This window comes from Psammomys obesus, unplaced genomic scaffold, assembly GCF_907164565.1.
Source record: "Psammomys obesus unplaced genomic scaffold, mPsaObe1.curated_primary_1811, whole genome shotgun sequence".
NCBI classification, from domain to species: Eukaryota; Metazoa; Chordata; class Mammalia; order Rodentia; family Muridae; genus Psammomys; species Psammomys obesus.
In genome coordinates, this window is record NW_026585686.1 from 4,311,518 (window position 1) to 4,333,682 (window position 22,165).

A 22,165-nucleotide genomic window follows, 5' to 3' on the forward strand; every position below is an offset into this window, starting at 1 on the left:
GGCAGCAAACAGATTTGCTTAAGCTGCACAGTTCTTCAAAAACAGTGAATGCTTCAAGATTAGAAAAGTCACAGCAGAAAATAAACACACACATACACACAAATAAAAGTACGAAATTTTTGGCTTCTTGTAGCAAAATAAAAATAAAACTTGGTACTAACAAGCTGCATGTCCACTATCAGTTAAGCCTATCAACAGTAACCATGGCCAAGCATGGTTTCACACACTGTTCTTTGCTACATCATTGTTGGCTCAAGACAACCTTACCATGATAATAGCAACAATATTTCTACTCCAGGGCTCAGAGGGCAGAGGGAGGGCAGGTGACACAGGCCAAGTACACAGCTGGCAGTGGGAGAAGCAGAAGTGTGGCAGCCATCCCACCGAAACTGGTGTAGAAGAGTGCTTGCTCTAGGTTCCCAGAAGTGGGCTTGCAACCTCAGACATGGCGGGCCACGGGGAGGAGCATGCCTATAGTACGGCCCAATCAGCCCTGCCACCATCACAAGTGTGAGGGCAACATGAGCTACGTAGCAAGACCATCTCAAGCAACAAGTCTGGAAAGGGCAGAGGATTTAACCCAGTGATGGAGCACTTGCCCATCATGAGCACGGCCTGAGTTTGGTCCTTCGTATTATAAGCAAAATAAACTAAACAGCAACAACAACAACACCTGTGGTAGATTAGGATGGAACAGTCAATCAGAGCACATGCTGAATGACACAGGTAAGGACTGGTCTGTCGTGAAACCTGTTTCATTTATTTGTAGCCAGTTTATTCTTAGGGTCAGGATTGCTTAAAATCAGCCATCAGTTATGAAACAAGAAGACAGGCCAACAACTACAGAGCCTCAGAGCAGGTGTTTCTAGAGTGTAGACAGGGAAAAAGACACAAAGATGGCAGTGAGAAGAGAGCTGGACACTTAGCTCATATTCACACACAGGAGAAAGGAGCCCATGGGAGAGAAGTCAGCACTGCTAAGTGGGTGGTATCTGTGGGCGTGGGCATGAGGAAAGAGAGGAGGCTGGAGAGGTTGCTGGGACTATAGGGCTTGTTAAAGACAGTAGTCATGACTTACAGTGGTCCAGAGTTGGGGAGGCATGAAGTGGAATCAGATTAGTGGATTGCAGAGCTACGGTTTCTTCCTCCAACCAGCCCACCTGCTAATGGCTCATTCAGTGTTCTTATGAACCAGTTGACTTCACCAGCACCTCCAGCTGGGATTAAGCCTTCAATGAATGCACTTTTGGGGTAACTGGGAAAGGGGGGATGGAGAGGACTACACCCTGCCCCATCACACATAGATCGCAAGGGGAAGGAGTTGTACTTTACATTCTTACAAAAGAAGAGGGAAACTGACCCCAAATCTGTGAGTGGAAAATGTGTGCTTTTGACACAGCAGCCTTGGTCTCTGGCAAAGGCTGTGATGCACAGATGAGCAACACCACTCGCTGTCATGTCTGGCTGCTGCTGGGAGTGTGGGACATGGCAGCCCTTTGTGACCAGTTAGATACCAGCCAAGAAACGTTCTAGAGTGGCAGTGCAGGTCGTTGCAATGCTTGCTTTCTACATGGCTGAAAGAAGCAAGTAGAAATGCCCTAATTCAAGCTGGCTCTTCCAAATAAGAGCACCCCTACTTCCTATCCCCTCCCCCACTCTCTCTTCCCCAACCTCCTCCCTCCTCCCCCATTTCCTATCCCCCTCCCCAATCTCCTACCTCCTCTCCCATTTCTTGTCCCCATCCCCCACTTCCTATCCTCTTCCTAGTACCCATCCATGATGCTCACAAGCAGAGGCCTTGCGTTCTAGAGCTCTGGTTACTCCTAAACATGGCTTGGCTCATGCCCAGAAGTCAGCCAGTCTTCATGCTGGGTCAAAGCTGGATCTGGTCCTCAGCCCCTTAGTCCTGTGGTCCCCAAGAAGGGTGTTGTAGTAGTATGCTCCAGATACAAAGGAGGCATCCAAGACTGAGTACTGGTGGACAACACACAGGACAGCAGAAGGACGGAAAGAGGGAGGATTGAGACTCAGAAACACCACGATCAGGGCTAAAGGTAGGAGGCTGGCAGGAGAAGAAAATGACATGGCCACACTGGCCATCTGAGTGGAAGGGAAATTGTCATCTTTTTTTTTCAGTCCTTGCCACCCTAGGATGTTGCTTTAGTTCCATGTCTACTTTTTGCTATAAAATAGCTAAAGCTTGTCTCAGTTTACAGGGTGCAAAAACCTGACCCTTAAATGCATTCACTTGACTAACCAAGATCCCAGAGTTAGAAGACTGAGGAACTGGGTTTGCACACAGGCTTGACTGTGCCCTCTAGGACCCAGACGTGAGTGTGAGGTCCTGCAGCTTGTTCAAAGTGTGCGACAGAGGAGGGTGTAAGATAGTAAGTAACTAACACACAGGAGATAAACAGATCCACCACTATAAGAAGGCTGCTTCCTTCTTCACCTACCCTAGCCTGAGCATTCCCAGGCTCTACCTGGAAATAGAGAGGTATTAAACCTACAACAGTGACAGCTGGGGACATGGCAGATAAGGCCTAGGTCCTTCTAATATCCTCTCAGTTGCATATTTATGGCCTCAGTGCATATGATTTCTTCAACACTTCTATACAAATGGGGCACCTTCAATGCAGCAATCCTACAGACAAGTAAGTTGAAACCCAGAAAAAAGCAGCCCTTTTCTTGTGACCTTTGAGAATCTCCAGGGGCCTCAGGCACGGAAGGCTGCTCTAGGCAGAAAAGTTCAGGCTGTCTGCTACATCTGGGTAGTAGACTGCTAATTGCAGAGGACAGGCAGGGAAGGAGGCAGCAGGGATGGGGCCCTGTGGCAGGGAGAGGACTAGGCAAACTCCTCTTGTCTCCAGCAGCTTTGGCTTGCAGTCCAAGGGGGAGGAGCTGGTCAGAGAGAACTTGCAACCTGCTTTAGTCCAGAGCATTCCAGATGTACCCATTTTCCCAGAACCACAACAATGCACCTCCAGGCAGTCAAGGGTCTCTTTTGGGTACCATGTGCCCATGAGAGCCAGATGACTGGAGAGATGGCTCAGTCGTTAAGAGCACTGGTTGTTTTTGCAGAGAACGTGAGTTCCCAGCACTCCAGTTCCAGGGAAACCAGCAATTTCTGACTCTCATGGGCACATGGTACATAAATATTCAAACACATTAAAAAAATAGTTGCCATGGTGTCTCTAAACAGAAACAGACATATGGAAATGCAAGAATCCTCTTCTTGGTCCTGCCTGAGCATTGAGGATGAGCTTGTAGCTTGCGTGGCATAGCAAAGGAAGGCAGGATAGCCTGTGAAGGCATGAGGCAAGGGGCTATCTTTCCAGGAAGAGCTAAGATCCAGATGGGAGCCTGTGAACTGTGTGATGTGAATGAACCAACATGGCTGGAAAGAGGGATGAAAGGCAGAGAAGTGCTAGAAAGGATGCGAGGGCCTTGAAGGCCAAATCAAGGAGTGTGAACTTTATTCCCAGGCAATATAGGAAGCATATTTTTAAAGTAGGGTCTATGCAGTGTGGGATGGGGCCTTCTGGTTGAGTATGATGACAGGTCTGAGGCCCAGGGGTGTAACTGGAAGGCAGGTTAGACCATTGCTATAGTGGTTTTGGTGAGTTCTGATGAGGGAAGGCCCAGAATGAGCTTGGCTTCCCAGAGAGAAAGACCAGAAATACTGAGAAGACATTTTAGGGAGGTGAGACTGGGTTTAGGAAAGGGATGTGGTAGAGAAGAAAAGAGACAGACAGACAGACATTATTCAGCAGGTGACCTAAAGGCTTGACTAGCCAATACTGTGCAAAATCTGAAAAAGGCAAACTAAGGAGGCATGTTGCTAGAGCACGGACCCCAGGGCAGGTTTTATATGACCAGGAGCTCATCAGGTCACACACCACTGCCCTGCCCCTGACAACTTCCCAGAACACCTGAGGAAACCATTCCAACGTGAAGAACCCATCTTTCCTCATGCCAACCAACAGAGAAGTGCAGGCCCTGGGGGCAAGCTGGAGTGGAGGCCTGTGTGTGATGATGAGTTCAGGGTCTCCTAAGTGGTCCCATTTGTGGGTCTCAGAGAGCACCAGCAGATGTATCTGCCACATTGGCCCAGCATGTCCAGAGCACAGCAACTGTCATGAACTTGGGAATTTACACATGGCTACACTATTTGTTGTTGTTGTTGTTTCCAGAGGCTAGGAAGTCCAAGATCAGGGGGTTAGCAGCTCCCAAGACTGGCGAGGCTCACTCTCTGGCTGTGAGACAGCGACTGTGATCTCGTATAGTAGAAAGGCCCGTTTTGTGAAGCCTATAATACGGGTTTGGTGAGCTCTGCTCCAATGTTAAATTACCTCGCAAATGCCCACGCTGTGACAGAGAGGCATCACACTCGAGATTAGGCTTCAGCCTAGGAGTTTGAGAGGATGTGCTTTTTCAGACCACAGAATGGAGCAGAGAAAGAAAAGGTGGACCGAGATCCAGCCGCTGAGAAAACGCTCAGGAGCAGTTCCGGAAGCCCAGCAAAGTAACTGCTAAAGTCAGGTTGCCCCCGGTTGCCCTCTCAAAGTAAGGGGTTAAAGATTTCTTTAAAAACCCTACAGTGCCTTGGAAATCAGCTGAATGGCCTTTCTGTACAGCTCCTAATGTCCCGGGTGCACTACCTGGCATTCTGATGAGATATAAACGGTGGATTTTATGGGCAACGGCATGGGCCAGTGGGCTAAGGACAGGCCGGGGAGTCAGCAAGGACGCAGCCTGGGCGCCTGGTGACCGCTTGACTCAAGGTGTGACCTTGGGCTTGTTGCCTAACCTGTTTACACCTTAGTTTCCTTGGCTGAAAAATGGGAGTCCTGACACCACCCGGCCTCACAGGGGGGCCATGAGCAAAGCTAATTGATGGCTGGAGTGCACCCTGGATGTCTGGTGCTAGTAAACAGCTAAGTAATTACGCGGCGCCTTGAAGCTGGCAGCCCACACGCAGGGCATGCTTCCCAGGCCGAGGGGCCTCGGATTGAGGCCCAGAAAGCCTGGCTCAGCTAAACGTCAGCCACTCACCTCGCCAGCACCCCCCCGCCGCCCCCTGTGAGCCCCTTTCAAGGTCATTCTTCATCTCCTGGAGAGCTGCCTCCTCAGGCACTGACGTCTCTTCTCTCAGACCCATTTTTAACCTTCTTTTCTGCAAGGTGTGGCTTTTTCCCCCCTCTTTAAATTGTCAGTCTGATGAACAATTCCATTCGCCGAGTGGCCCCTTCAAGTGAGACCTTGTGCTGGGTGCTTCCCACGGCTTCTTTGACTGGCTCTCCCTACAGGGACAGTGTAGGGGGCTCCTAGTCGACGAATGTGCAGGGAAGCAAGCGTTCTGAGTAATGTCCCAAGAATCGCTCCACCGCAGGCTTGCCTGATGGATGACCCTGCATGATGGGGAACAGTCAAAGATTTGCCCCCAGAGTTCCCTGGCTTCTAGGACTGTAAGCCATCTTTCTGTCTTCCCTGCTAGCCTTTCATTTCGTGCGGTATTTAGGGTAGAAATAACCGGAAGCATCCTTGTTCTGGGGTGCAAGGAATCCTGCAGTTCCTCCTTGTTTCTACCCGAACTTCCTGTGAGGCTTGGAGCAAGCCACTGCTCTTTCTAAGTGCATTCATTTCCCACTGATGTCTTTTTTTGGTTCTGTGTAATTCTGACTCCGGCAGGGCTATGAATTGTAGCCAGGGCACCTACTTCCTGATTAGTCTCAGATTAAATAAAAAATATTAGGTACCTGCTCTTCTTGGCTAGGGTAAGTCATGTCACAGATAGAGACTATTTTATATGCAGTGCTCTGTTATATTACACGTGTGTGCACAAACACACACACACACACACACGCTCAAACAATGCACACGTACTTGAACACAGAACACACATATACACAGACACATACATGCATGAATGTATATACACACAGACACACCCATCCATACATACAATAGGCCAGGCCTCATGAGCAGAAGCCTGGAGACGCATGAGCAGCAGGGTCTTCAGTGGCGTGGGTCATAAACTGACAGGTGTGGTCTCCTTTTGGGTCGGACATTTTGGGTCGGCTTGGCGGGATTGTCAGTGAGCAGGCGTTTCTGAGCTGTGCTCCAGGGACTGTTGCCTCAGAAACCAGGTGGCAAATCAGTTCCTCTGAGGAGGGACAAAGAAAGAGCTGGGTGCAGGTGTGTGCTGCTCAGATCTTGTCAGAAGGCTTATCTTGGCCGTTGGCAGAGTCCCTTGTACTGTTATATACACAATACAAGCCAGGGGCCCACCCCTCCTGGAACTGAGAAATGACCTCAGCTGCGCAAGAATGACACGGAGAATCTGAAGGGACAATGGGCACCACATCCCCACTGTAAGCTGGCAGACTGATGGCAATGCTGTTTAGTTCTATGGTCCTCACACTGTTGGTGACGTTGAGACATTTAAATGCCAAACTGCCCAAATTCAGGCCAGGCTGGGCATCCTTAGCCTTGTTTGAACATCGTCAGGCTAGTGACGGCAAAGGATACATGCTGCTGTTCCCTGCCTCTGCCCCTCTGTGAAGGCCATGCTGCTAGACGACACTTTCCATCCTTCCCAAACAGCCCCTTCTCACTTCTTACACATTGAATGTAAGGCTAGTGACAGTAGCCTAGTCCTCAGTGACACAAGAGGCGGGGCCGGAGACCATCCCACAACCCTCCACTCTTCTCTTCCCAAATCTTGGGGCTCTGCACGCACAGCCACATTCACACCCCTGCCTTTGAGACCCTAGGAGAAGAACTTTTGGAATGTGAGCCTCTGTTAAAACCTGCCTTCCTAGACCTTTCCAAGTAAATGGGATCAAGCATCACTTCCTATTAGCACAACTTGGCCTTTCCAGCCATGACAGGCGGCCACGGGCTGCTTCCTGGATCACTTAGAGTCATAAAAACAGTGCTGTGAGCTCCTACTGCATCATGGAGGGCTCCAGGGAACAGCCAGAGAGGGCCTGAGGAGCGGAACATTGAGAGCTCTGTGTCTTCAACTAAGTTGCATCTTTACCCAGTGGCCCTCCCCAAGGCCCAGCCTTCCCTGCTAGCTTAGATCTTAGCCCCTACGGTGGTACCTGGAACCTTCCAGGGACAAGGATAGTGAGTCACGGCAGATAAAGTGAGGGGATGCCACCCTCCAGAGCTGTGACAGGAAGTGGTCCCAGGTCCCGTGGAATTCTGCACTGGCCTACAATATTAACTAATGTGCTCAGTGTTATAAAAGGGACAAAACTGGTATTTCATGGGCCATATGCTACCTCCTTCCCCAGGAGCCTGACAGCATGCTTCTGGAGAGGGCCCTGCAAGATGTCCTAGGTCACAGGGAGTGATTCCTTCTAGCAAGCAACATCCGGCAGAGTCACTAGTGTGTGCTGTGTGGTGGTCGCAGGGACCCACCCAGGCTCTCAGGAGTTAATGGCCAATCCACAGAATTTATTCTCTTTCCCCAAATGGACCTGCACATACACTCTTTCCTTTCGTGTTCCCAAAGAGGCCTGCCTGGAACTCCAGACATGTGTTCTACAGCTTCACCTGAGTGTCTGTCTCCGCTGTACCAGTATGCAACACAGACAGCAGGGTTGACCCCTGACCAAAACGGAAGGAATGCTACACCGGAACCCTGACATACAGTCACTGAGAGCTGGGGACCACCTGCAGACCAGTCCCTCCTTTTCCAGCACGGATGCTGTTCAGTATAGGCATCATGTGGAAACACACACACACACACACACACACACACACACACACACACACAATGGCCATTAGGCTCTTGTGTACCTATGAGCCCAGCATCTATATCACAGAACATCACAGTTGGGCGGGGGGGTGACCTTTCAGTCTTTCATCCTTCCAAGTCTGGGAGGCTTCTGGGCCTCTTCCGATGTGTTCTTCTCATGCGAATGTTGCCTCTCCCTTTTTCCTCATCCCCACTCCACCCCAGCCTACAACTGGCGTATGCTGTCACGTGTTGTGTAACTGGCCTTAGAGGTGTGGGATTCTGTGTTTTGATAAGTTGACTTGGAGTATCGGTTGGGGCAAAGGGGCATCTCTGGTGATGGGAACCACAAGCAAATGAAGGACTTCTGACTCTGCTTCCCTTAAAGGTCTGCTTTGAATTTAAGGTTTGTCGGCGTCTCCTTGCTCTCTGGAACCACCCTCACGAGGCGGTGCAGGTGCTGAGTGATTAGAAGTCCTTGCTACTGCTTCCTTCATACCCCAAGCATTCTCACACCCAGAAGAGGTATGTTGAGAATGGGCGCGGATCTGGCAGTAGCTGTGTTTGTGGGGAACAGGCCTGTTGACCTGCTGGGGATGTCCGGTACTGCCCCAAGGGTGCATAGAACCCAGATTAGAGGGCTGCACCTGATAAACCTCATGGCAGCAGAGAAAGGTCAGAGGGAGGAAAAGAGGGGATGCTGAGAGGAATGGACAGCAGGTTCTTGCCTTTGCCCTTTCTTCTCCTGAGCACCAGGGCTTGGAATTTGAAGGCCTTAGAATGTGACATGGCCTGACATTTGGCATCTGAGTTTACGGAAACCAACGAAATGACAAGAGAAACCATGGGCCCGAGGCTGACCCTAAAGTGGACAGAGCTTTTTTTATGCCAGTTCATTGGAAGTTCATGGGCTACAAGAACAAAATTTCTCAGTTCAGATCCTCAGACTTTTCTTCAAGAAGTTTAAGGCAGGGTCATGATCAACATCACCATGTGTGTAAGTGGCAGAGTCAGAACTAGAACCCAGGCCTTATTTCACTGACTTTTTCTTTTCTAGAACCATGGCAATAATCCCAAAGGTCAGGGCTAAAGTCAATAACAAATACCATGCAGACAGCAGATGTAGAGACTCCGTCTCCTTAACTTACCTCCTAGGTAACAGATATTCGTCAGAGGTGTGTCTGCTGAAATTCACGACACAGTGCATGTGGCTGGCGCCCTCCTGCACCGCTGTCTCCAGCTCATCTTTTCCCAGCACATCCTTCTCTAGCACAGTCCTTCCTTGTATGCCCTGCAGCTCCCCGGAAGAATCAAGCTAACAGTACAGAGTCTTTGTTCCCATACCTATTTTTACATTCTCTTTATCTTGGTGAGAGCCTTATTGAAATGAAGCAACTTAACGAAAGGTTCTGCGAACATGATGTAGTGAAAGTGGAGAGATGAGTCTTCACGCCTGTGCAAACCACACTAAATATTTCTGAGAGGATGAAATGGCTCTGGGCTGCTGGTGAGCAGAGTGTGGCTGGACTAGGATTAAAGAGGAGAGTAGTGGCTGGACTCTGCAATGATTCTTCATCTTTCTTACCCGGAAAGCCTGAATTTTTGCACCACTTCAAGGAAATGGAAACTGGAAATGCTAAATGATGCATTACTGGGTGTGGTTAACTCAGGAAGACAGCCGGGCACGCCCCTCCACGGCCCCGTACTCAGAGGAAAAGCACTGGATCCACATCAAAGGACAGCGAATGGATGCACACTTCTATGTTTTAAGTTAAAATGAAATGTTGAAGGTGGATAGCATAATTTTCTCTGATTTCTCTCTTTAACCAACTTTTTCCATTAACTGACCAACACCAGTCCATACCGTGTCAGATAAAAGGGATCCTGATCTAATAGCTAACAGTTATTGAGCAATTATTTGGTGCCAGACACTATAGTAAGTGCCTTTCATGTAGCATCTCTTTTAATCCTTACAATCTGCCCACGAGTTAGATACTAATAGCATCCTAGGGTGGCACAGGGGCCAGTTTTTACAGGTCCTGGGCTCCCCTGCCTCCCACTTACCTTCCTGTCTTTCGCCAGCCGACACCCCATTACCAAGCGGCACCTCTGCTCTCCAGCACCTTGACTCTTCTTACAGCTGTTTGCCAGAAGGTGCTGGAGTTCCCAGGCTCCTTGAGAAGACCTCCTGTTGTTACCACAGGAAAGGGACAGAGTGACTTTAAACTTTCAGTACAGGCTCCAGCTTTCGTGTATGGAGATGAGGACGTCGACAAAAAAACCTAAAGGTGGGAGCTGAGACACAGAAGATCTGTGTAAATTGCCCGAGAAAAATAAAGCTCAGAATCTGGCCCCTTGCTGTGACGTGGGAAGGGGGGTGAGAGTGGGACCCTGAGAAAGCCCACCGTAGGCACTCAGAAGGGTGGCGTGGAAAGCCAGGCAGGATTTGACTGCTTCTTACAGCTTGTGGGTCAGAGGACAGCTTCCTGTCTCATCCTGGGATTTATAAATGGAGACAATAATGACTGCAAAAGGAACAAAGAACAGAGCCTCCTTCAGCTAGGGCCCTGTGGAGCCCCTGACCTCTGTGGCTCACATTTCTACAGTAGAAATGGGTTAAATTAAAAAGTGACACTTCTCTATCAGTTACTTTTCTATACCTGTGATAAAGAACCATGGACAAAAGCAACTTATAAAGAATTTTACTAGTGTATGGTTTCAGGGGGTGAGTCCATGATGGCTGGCAGTAGGCGACTAGAGCAGGAAGGTGAGGGGTCACATCTCAACGGCACACAGACACGGAGAGAAAGAACGGGAAGTAGGATACAGCTATGAACCACGAAAGCCTACTCCAGTGACATAATTCCTCCAGCACGACTCTACCACCAAAAGATTCCATAACCTTCCTGAACATCAGTACTGGTCAGGGACCAAGTCTTCCAATACACGAGCCTAAGGGGACATTTCTCATCAAACCAACACAACTTCTATATAGTTACCAAAGATACATGAAAACACATGGAATAAATGTTCGTAGCATCTTAGTAATAGCCCCCAAATGGAAACAGTCCAAACATTGATGGATGGAAGTACCAGCATGTGGTATGTCCATACAACCCAGTACCACATAGTTGAAGAAGGAACAAAGCATCTAGACTACCAAGTTAATGGACCTTTGAAAGGTCCTTCTGCAAGGAGGCTGGCACAGAGGAATCACTGTCATCACTTCCATTCATGTGCAGACCCAGGGCAGGGAAAGTGATCTACAATGAGTGAAAGCAGAGCAATAGCTACCTGACGTCCAAGTGTCTCTTCAATGGGAAGGGAACTTTCTGGTTCAGGAGTGTGCTTGCTGCTGGGATTGTCCTGTAGACTGCATGGGAACACCTTTTGCCCAAGTTCATCAAACCCATGCACCTAAAATGAGTGCACTTCATTGTGTGCGTAAGTTGTATTTTCATGAAGATGACAGACAGCAAAACTTTAAAACAAAGCAGGAAAACCCTCCTGCTAGGACCAAGATGGAAAATGATTGATTTAGTTATGTGTTATGACTGTGTGTGTGTGTGTGTGTGTGTGTGTGTGTGTGTGTGTGTGTGTGTTTACTCCTGATGGAATACCGTCAGCATTCCGGAGGCCTGCCTGCAATCCGTTCTTTTAGGGTCATGTCTGGATATGGATTGCTTGTAACCCATGGGAAAAGCTGTACATGTTTAAATCCCCTTATTTGTTTTTTTTTTTTCTTTCCTCAAAGTAGCTTTATGCTCTTCCTAAGTTCTAATATTTTTAATTCTTTCAAGTACTGTTATTTGAGAGCTGGAGAGATGGCTAATTGGTTAAGAGCACTGGCTATTCTTCCAAAGGACCTCGGTTCAATTCCCAGCACCTACATGGTGGCCCACAACTTTCTATAACTCCAGTCCCAGGGAATCGGATATGCTCTTTTGGCCTCCTTAGGAACCACACATGGTATACATATACACTTATAGGCCAAACGCTCAAATACATAATTTTTTAAAAGATGCAGTATTAATCTTAAGTATTAAAAAGTGTTATTTGAATTATAATAGTAATAATAATAACAGCTAACATTCTCATCCTGAGTGAGCTATCCCAGAAGCAGAAAGATGCACACGGTATATACTCACTCATATAGACATATAATATAGGATAAACCTACTAAAATCTGTACACCTAAAGAAACTAATCAAGAGGGAGGACTCTGGCTAAAATGCTCAATCCCCATCCTGAAAGGCAAAGAGGAAGGACATCAGAAGAAGGAGAAAAGAGGGAACAAATCAGGAGCCTGCCACATAGGGCCTCTGAAAGGCTCTGCCCTGCAGACTATCAAAGCAGATGCTGAGACTTATGGCCGACTGTTGGGCAGAGTGCAGGGAATCTTATGAAAGAAGTGGGAAATAGTAAGATCTGGAGAGGACAGGAGCTCCACAAGGAGAGGAACAGAACCAAAAAATCTGAGCACAGGGGTCTTTCCTGAGACTCATACTCCAATCAAGTACCATGCATGGAGATAACCTAGAACCCCTGCACAGATGTAGCCCGTGGCAGTTCAGTGTCCAAGTGGGTTCCATAGTAATGGGAACAGAGACTGCCTCTGATATGAACTGATTGGCCTGTTCGTTGATCACCTCTCCCTGAGGGGGAAGCAGCCTTACCAGGCCACAGAGGAAGACAATGCAGCCACTCCTGATGAGACCTGATAGACTAGGATCAGAAGGTTCTTAAAGAAAAGAAGACCTTCCTTATCAGTGGACTTGGGGAGGGGTATGTGTGAAGAAGGGGGAGGGAGTGAGGGGTTGGGAGGGGAGGAGGAAGGGAGATACAGGGGTGATACAAAGCAAATGAAGTGTAATTAATAAAAAATTAAAACAAACAAACAAAACAAACAAAAAATATTCGTACTTTGTCATATATACCTAAAACAGTAATTGTAAAACAGTATTGTAAAAGGAAATTTCAGAGTAATAGAAATTTATGAATGGAAATAAGATTTGTTAGAATTTTGGTACCTAGTCATTTCTAAAGCTGACAGCATTTGTATATAATAAAATTCATGAACTAAAAAAAATAATAATAGCTAACATTCATACACTACACAGTGCGAGGAGCAGTTACTATGTTAAGTGACGTCACTCTGCTTTTATTATGCAAATGTCACACCAGCTTGATATACAGACTCCTCCTCCTGTACTATTTTGAGATTCGGAATGTGTTATTGTTAATTCTACCCAAGCTTCTGTGCCGCAGAGCACCAGAATTCATCCCTCCTATCAGACAATAGAACTGTGGCCGTGGATCAGCCTCTTAAGATTCTAGTATGGTCATTGCCATTCCATACTTACCCTCTGTGAGATCAACATATGAGTGAGATCATGTGAAGTTAGACTTTGAGTCTCTACCTTCTTTCACTTAAGATAGATAGGATCCTCCAGGTCTATCCACACTGTCAGCAATGTCAGGATTTGGGGGGGTTATAAATGTCTGAATAGTTCACCTGTGTATTTGCACATTCTTTGTCCACTAGCCTGCTGGTGATCACTGAGGTGCATGAAGAGCTTTGTTAGAATATTAGTTAATCTTCTGTCACTGTGATAAAAGACCATGAACAACATCAACTTAGAAGAAAAAAGGGGTTACTTGGGATTGTGGTTCCAGAGAGACAGAGGCATTCATGGCAGAGGAAGGCATAGTAACAGGCAAGGAGAGCATAATGGAAGGAGCAGGGGGTGGACTGGTCACATTTTCATCCACACACAGGAAGAAGAGAGAGAGAGAACAGGAAGTGAGGCAAGTCTATAAACCCGCAAACCCCATCTTCAGCGATGCCCTTTCTTCAGCAAGGTTCCATCTCCTAAGGGTTCCTTAACTTTCCTAAGCAGTGTCACCAATTGAAGATCAAGTGTTCAAGCACATGAGCCTGTGGGTGACATTTCTCATTCAAACCTCCCCAGCTGGTATTCATAGTGTTGAGGAATGTCAGGTGTATTAGGCATGCTGCTGTCATTTTCTCTGGTAAGGCCCTGCTGATGTCATTACCTCTGGTAAGACCCCAGCACTGGCTTTAATAGACCATGTAGTAGATCTGTTTCTGGCGTTTGAAAAGGTGCTATATTGCACTTTCTGATGACTGTTCTAATTACATCCCCACTGTGTACGAGGTTCCTTTTTGACCATAACCCCATCAGTATCACCTTTTTGGTAATATGATGTGTTCATGATACTAGCCCTCCAGCTTCCATTCCTGGGGAAGCCAGGCCACGGGGTCCTCCAGAATCTGGTGCTAAACATACATGCTACTGAGGAGCACATGCAGTTCTTGCCATTCGCTTCTCCACGTGTAGACGACGGCTCCTGTTTCTCAGGAGCTTTAGTTTGAAATGATGCTGAGGGTGGCATTGAACTTCTGACCCTCCTTCCTCTACTTCTTACACACATGTGTCACCATGTCTGGTTTCCGTGGTGCTGGGCACCAAACCCAATAGGACTTTGTGCATCTTAACCAAGTACTCTACCAACTGAGCCACACTCAAACATCCTTAGCGGTAATTTTGTAGATGACGTGAGCTAGCCCCCTTCCTTAAGCATTCTACCAACTGAGCTGCACTTTCAGCCCCTACATGAGCCTTCTTTCATTCGGCTACCCTATTTCTTCCGCAGTGCTCGGCATGTAGGCCGGCTCACCATATGAGAAGGTCCGTTAGTTCGGTCCGTTCAAGGAGGGTAACCAACAGTTAGATTGCTTCTCCTCCTGGGGACTGGAAGCAGAAGGTACTCCTCCATGACCTCCTACTTCTGACTCTGGTTCTACTTCTTTCCATCATTCCTCCCTAGGATTATGTGAAATTTATGACCATGACCATGCATGCCCCCTGGTATGTTCTAACAGAAGCCTGTGTTCCTTCTACTTCTATGTTAGTTATAGAGGTTTTCCAGGACTCAGGGGTATCCTAGAGGAATTTGCTCAGATCCACTGGGGTTTGCCTTCTGACCCTCAAGTGCCAAAGTGGGGACCAGACCTGTTTAACAATCAAAGCTAGACATAAACAAAGAGAAAAAGCCAGCGGGTTGGTCTGACTTTAAGTTGTGTGTGAGACCTGTCTGGAGGTCTGGGAGAGGACATAACAGGATAAAGGAGGCCCCTTGCTGGGGAAGAGTCGTATCTGCAGAAGAAAAAGAGGGGAAAGATAATGGAATCCAATAGTGTTCCTGAAAAAAACGTGTCATCTTGCTACTGCCGAAACCCTTTGAATGTGCTAAATCCTTAATCAGAGTAGCCTAAAACTGCAATGACTACATGGAGATACGTTAGTCCAGATAAATCCTTGAAGGTTTCAAAGATCTGAAGGGCCCAGGCACTGCTCTCTGCTGCGGCTGCCCTATGCCCTCTCCTCCATGATGTCATTATTGAAGTTTCGCTCTCACCGCGCATGGTGTAAGTTGACATTGACAGTTGTAGCGCTCTCACACCGACTCTGGAGGGTTATTAGCTTTGAAGCTATTTGGCCTTGAGCACTGAATTCTTTTTTGAGCTCACACTGGCTTATAATATCTGAGAAAGCTTGCTCTATCCTGGCCCCAGCTTGAATTAGGGGAGGAGGCCGCTTTCCAACTTGGAATTGACACCAGCAGGGACAGAATGGAGAGTGTTATCCATTTCTGATGGGCAACAGAGTCAGTGCTCTTGGGTCCCCTGAGGCCTTCACACCCGAGTCTCCACTTTAACATCTGAGTTCGTGCTGCAGCCTCGACTGGCCTTTGACTGTAATCGCTGCGCAGCCTCACAGCTGGATGCAGAGGAGCACTCCAGGAATACATGGTCCTCTGGCCTCTAATCTGTTTGTTATTAGGCAGTTGGAAACCCCTCAGTGGGGCTGGAAGCTGATGTCAGAAGAGTATAATTCAAGTGTGTGTTTTTTTAAAAAAAAAAAAAAAAAGCAGAAGGGGGGGAAAAAGGTCCCTTCTGGGATAATTTGCATGTGGTGAATGTGAGTGTCTGCAGGGATTAATTAGCTGAACAAAGCTGAGAAAGGGACTGCAGTGAATCGGCAATAGGAGTGACCCCAGGAGCTTCTGACTTGCTCTCCATTTTCTCTCAGGATTTATGCAAATGCTCTGGAAAGCTGAATCTCGGGAAGAGTCTTCCACCATCTGCATGGCCGCCATCACCAGGCCCAGGCTAGGATGGTTTTCCAGACCCAGAAAAAGCGCAGCTATCTGTCCACAGACTGTGTCTGTTCTCCCCAAAGCAGCTTGGGAAACCTGGTAGAACTGTCTCAGTTTCCCAGGTATCACTGTCCATGGTAAAGAACAAGTCTTTTGGATACTTCTGGAATGGTTCCTTACAAAAGAAATGAAGAACTCCCAACTTTGTGGGATGCTGATTTAGGGAGAAGAAAAGTTTCTTTGGATTATCACTTATTTATCTACATGTTCTTATTTGTCTCACACTTATCACTTATTTATCTGGTTGTGTGAAGGTCAATCTTCCCCAATACTATTGACGTCCATAATTCATAGGCTGCATCTCCCCTGATAAAACTGGTTTGGAGAATGTACCAGCCTCGGAGCTTAAAGAAATCCAAATTAGACAACTTCAGATTAGAGCCAGCCTCTGTGCTTCAGCTGGCTGAAATCAAGCCTTCACCAGAGCTGAGCTTCAAAGCTGGGGAAGTAAACATGCCCAGGAGAAGAAGCAAAGGAAGGGGAAAGCATGTGAGCCCCTGGAAGCTGGGATCACGAAGAGCAGCTGGAGGGAGCCGGTTAAATTCAGATCTCAGACACAGCAAGTGAATCCTCCTGGTAGCTTTCTCTAGGACTGCTCCTCCTCCCTAGTAGCTGTCAGTGGGGAGAAAAAAAAAATCCTTGCATGTTATTTATTTGATATTCAAGGAAAAAAAAAAAAAGAATGTTTCCTTAATTCTGATGGATATCCCACCTGCCATTTCTGAAATTGGTGTGAACATTAATTACATTAATGACCACCAAAGACATCCTGTTGAGTCCTATGGTCAGAATAGGTTAGAAAAGAAATAATCTGATCTTTAAAAAACGTTGATGACACCCATGGTTTGTTCCTCAGTCTTCAGTTTGTAATTGGAGAAAGCCTATCCACAACCAGATGATTTGCACACAGACCAAGGTGAGTCCGTGGCCTGGCTGGGTGAGCCTATAAGACATGCAGGCTATGAATGAGGGGCGTAGATACTGACATTTCTGTGTTCACTTATTTAAGCAACTGATGGGTGTGCCTCGTCATGGTTTACTCGGTTTGGCAAAATGATAAATTGCATTCATAGTTTTTCTACCTCAAGGCAAACTGGTGAGCTTTAAAAACAAATAGCTTCTGGATCTGTTAATAATTTATAAAGAAAAGAACAGCCAGTGGTAGAGTAAATAAACCATTCTTGATGACAATTGAAAAACTGAGCGGCACTACGAGTGCGTGTAGGAGCACACAATTGTTGCCTAATTGATCCTGTGACTTAGGAACTACGACACTTGAAGGCAAATTTGCCCTTTACTGTGATATGCATACACAGATAATGACTTTAAAAAATTAACTAGTGTCCAGTGTTAGAGATATGATAGCTAACAACAAATGAAGGATGAGGAGTTTCTGAGAGAAATTTAGTCATTTATTTATTTGTTTGTTGCTTTTATTTATTTATTTTTTTGAGATAGGGTTTCTCTGTGTAGCATTTATAAGTCATTTATATCCACAAATAAAGCAGTAGAATGGGTAGGGTTTATTTGACCAGCAAGTGTTGAAGGGCCACCCAATGAAAATATTTTGGAGTCCTTTATCAAATATGGGGAAGAGGCTTTGATGGAATTTGAGTCTCTTCCAGCTAGGGAGTATATTATTTTCTGAAATAGAATCTGCACTATTATCTTAAGTGGGAGCACACTGAAGCCAGGGATTACCTCGAATTTTAGCACAATCAATGTATGTGGAAGCGTGAAGGGGTGGGATCTGATGACATCAGCACCCAGCCCAGCATAATGATTAGAGTTGAGGAGTTTAGGTATGTCAGCTAGGACAGTAATATGTGTGGACTGCATGAGCCCATCCTCATGTACTTTATTTAACAAGCTAGTTATTACTTCCATTTTGCAGCCCATGTCTCTTGAGTCTGTGAGTTTGGGAGCTGCCTTTGGATAGAGTAGTTGGCCACTTCAATCACACCGTGTTATTACACATTCCTGAAGTTCTCCATGCTAGCACACTGCTCAGCCCAGATTCCTGCCGTACCTCTTTTGTCTTCTAAGTAGCTGGACTCCACTCTGTATCATGCATGGCTGGCTCACCTCAACGGAATGAGCTCCTGTTTTATCAAAAATAAAATGTACATGCTCACTGAAATTTGGTGGCTTGTGGGGAAAGACTGGAGATCCTCCTTCATAATATGCTGTGCTGCAGAATGCCTGACCTACAGACAGGGAACGGGGCTGGTTCTGCTTTAATGTTCATTTCTCAGGTCTTCAGAGAAGCTTCAGCAGAAACTTCCTGAGGCTCCCTGTGTTTTCTTAACAAGCCAGGCCTCTCCTTGTGCTGGGTGTGATTTTCAAAAACTTTGCTGCAGAGCCGTGAGGCTGGCAGAGGGCAAATGGGCTGCTTTGGAGTGTGGATAGCTTAATCAATGCAGCCTATGACATAAAACGATGTTCAATAACATTTAAGAGCTGACCCAACAAGCATCACTGTGCTCTAACAGTCACAGGTATGTCTAGTCTCATAAACAATGACCAGCAGGCCTCCAGGGTCGAGCGCAGATGTGGCTGAATCTCTGCTCACCGGCTCTGAGTAGCTTGCTTTTCATTCTTCTTCTTGGGCAAACTCTGTCTGTCCAGTTTACCATAACAGGGGTTCAGCTGAGACTTTATCAGGGCAATGGGCCCTCCTTAGTTTTCCTTCCACATCTCCTACTCCCTCCTGAGGACTGGCAACACTCTCCTCCCAAAAGAACACGGCCATCCACGTCCACTTTTGCAAGGAATACGAGGGGCTCAGCTAGCCTTTCCAGCGTCTTTGATTTTAATTCAAGGGATGCAAGCCTTGAGGACTTCTCAAGAGGATATCTTGAAACTTCAAATTGCTCTTGCCTTTTTTGGGACATTAAAGCAAGTTTCTTGTGCCCCTAGGCTTCCCGGAGGACACTTCCGAACACCAAATTTGCTTTGACTTAAAGGGAGTTGACATGTGTGCACTCAGCAGAATGGTAAGGAGCAGTGAGGATAAGGATGTAACGGGTCACAGGCTCACCCTCCATCCACATGCACAACTCCTTGTATTTCTAGACGCTGCTCTCAGCCTCCTTAATACCACCCCACTTGTCAATTAGCTCCATATATGTCTCTCCTAATTTTAACTTCTTCATTTTAACTTTTTTTTTTTTAAATTAAAAGTTTCATTCCTTTTCAGTGCTGGTTTAGATGTTATCTTTTGGAACTCTCTGTCCTCTTTGGGCAAATGCTCATTCTCCATTCCGAGGTGGAGTGGAATTACTTGATGGTGAGGGTCCGCATGGGGTCCTTTGCCGATCTTCACCGTGGAGTGGCCTATCCTCTGTACTGGGCAATCTCTGAATACCTGGGCCCCTGAGTTAATATGCTGGTACTCAGCTCTTGCTTTTGCTTCCTGGCCTCAGGACCCCCGAGACCACCTCTATCCCGACTATAGAATTCATCTGTTCCATCAGTCTTTCTGATACATTCATAGCCCCAGAACCCAATTTGCTCTCCCTAGGAAACCCAGCATCTGGAGGCACTGGTAGACCACCATGCTACCTTCTGTTTTCACAGCTGACCCGTTGCTTTTTACTATGTTGGCGTGACCGTACAGGAGACTTCTTAAGCCTTGGAGTCTTCCCCTGAATCCTGAGAAGTGTGACAATATGACATCATCCTCCTGATGCTGTCAGCCTTCTTCAGAGGATCCCACTCCCAGGACTGATAGCTGAAGAGGAGAGTGGAGGGCACAGCTGGCATGACTCAACTCTCCTTGCCCCTTCTGAATCTGTGATCTACTCCCTCAGGCTCTAAGCAGCTGGGTCTACAGTCCTCTCCACCCTCTCAGGATAGCATATAGTAAATTTGTAGGATCTATTCCACCAGGTACTGCTCTTGATATACTAATGGGAACTAAAGGAATTTAGAAAATCCCTTTCTTTCTCAACAATGCTTTGCTTTGAAGACTATTTTCTTGCTTAGGAGGTCAGGAGAGTCAGCTTTGAGATTCAAGCTGATCAATGGCCTCTTTGTTCTAGGCAGTATCCCTGGGGCCATGAGCCTCGTGCCTCAGCCTTGGAGGTGGAAGACAGCAGGGGAAGGTGATTTAAGATGAAACTAAGAAGTTAGAAGTGTAGTATTTGCAAAATATGGTTCTTAGCTTTCACGAAGCACAGCTAAACACCCCCCTTTTAGGAAATGTCCATTTATACAATTTTCCTGTTTGAAACGGTCCACAATTTTCAACTTCCTTCCTAAAACTCTTTCCCCAGAGTCCTATGCACTTTGAAAGACTGTCTTTGAAGGATTTCATTCCACATTCTCTGACTGGATTTCTGGTTAACAGTACCGACTCAGCCGTATACGTGATTTCTACTTATCTGTGCCATGCCTACAACCCAAGACTCTCCTCTTGCCGAGCACCCCTCACAGCCCTGGATCCTATGCTATAAGGGCATTGTACAGAACAGAATTCCAGTCCTGTGCCTGACAGGAAGTGTGAAGTCTTGGTGGCAGCATGCTGTGGGGTATCTGATTACCGCTAAGAAAAAGCAGCCTGTTTAGTTTTCAGTAGGGGAATCAGCTCCCTCGTTCTTTGCATGCTATCTCCATGGTAATAGCCATGACCCCAAAGAAAGGGGCCCAGCATTGAGAGGAGCGGGTTTTGCTCATGCTTGTCAAAGCATGTCAGTGTTCTCTGGCGGAATGTGGTACAATTCTCCTAATGCAATTAAGCAGAGCCTTGGTTTTTTTTTTTTTTTTTTTTTCTTCCCATGGAAATGCACACTTACAAATATCAGACTGGCTTGCGGTCACCAGACTGCGAAGGACTTTTGTTACAGAACCCAAAACCTGGCCTAACTGCATGTTTTGCCACAGAACTCCAAAGTTCTCACAAACTTTTCAACTGGCGAGTCTGATGTGGGAATGTTGTAGATTTACGTGTGTTCTTTCACAGAAAAGTTTGAGTGTGATATTGTACTCAGCCTCTGGTGTTTCATTTTCCCCAAAGTTTTCTCACAGAGAGCTCTCATCCTCAAACCACATCATCTCCTCAAACCACATCATCCCCCCCACCCCCAACCACCAAACACTCTGTCAAAAGGATGTGCTCTCCAGCAGGGCCTCAAGTAGAGAATGTCTGAGCTCTCTGCATCCACAAATCACCAGTTCTGCCTATTTTTTCTTGAGCTGGGTCAGTTTGGCATATACAAGTCAGTCACACACTTTGAAGAACATAGACGTTTTCAAGGCCTCACACAAATTTAGATACGTAGCGGTTACGCAGAGACCCATGCTATTTTTTACTTAAAGACATGCACTAAGTGGTCCTCATGTGTGTCACTTGTTCCCCTATATCAGGTGACTCTGAAGTTCCTTAAATCATGTCATTCAACCTTAGGCTGAAGAAGGAGGTTTTTGTTTTGTTTGGTATTTGCTCAAAGATGACAGAGATTTCTAAAAGGAAAGGAACTGCGGCTTGAGGTGAAAGATCAAAATTACAACCAGAAAAGATTGTGGCATAATGGTACCCCACAAAGCCCTTCCATCACCGTATGCGCAATATCTGTGAGAGCGGAACTTGCCCTGTGGTTGCGACATGTTCTGGCACCCGATAGCATCAGCTTCTGGGTTAGAGACGTGTCTAGGGCACAGTGCAAATGAAAACGGAGGAGTCCATTATCAGAAACAGGGAAATACACCATTGATTGAAAGGGAAATGCAAAGCCGCTTTTTCCCTCCTCTCATGATTCTTGCTTATTCTCTGTTTCTGTTGGCTGCCTGACCTCACTCTGCAGCCTAGCTGGCTTCAGCCTTGTGTCAGTCCTCATTTCTCTGCTTCCTAAATTCTCGGTTACAATGCAGCACAGAAAGTCTGGTATTTGCTATTTAGTGTCAGTCTACATAGAAACAAACAAAAAAACAAAGCAAAACATCAAAACCTTAACTTGGGAATACACCTTTTTCTATTCTGTTTTGTGTTAGAAACATTAAAAACATTTAACTCATATCATTGTCAAAATTACACAATTCGTATTTCAAAGCTGGTACATGAATCTTGGTACTGGCACAGTGGAAACACTGTAAAGAGCCGCATCAACAGCTCTGTTTCGCTTCTGGATCTGTGCACATTCTATTGACATGCTTCTTGAGGCTAACTGCTGA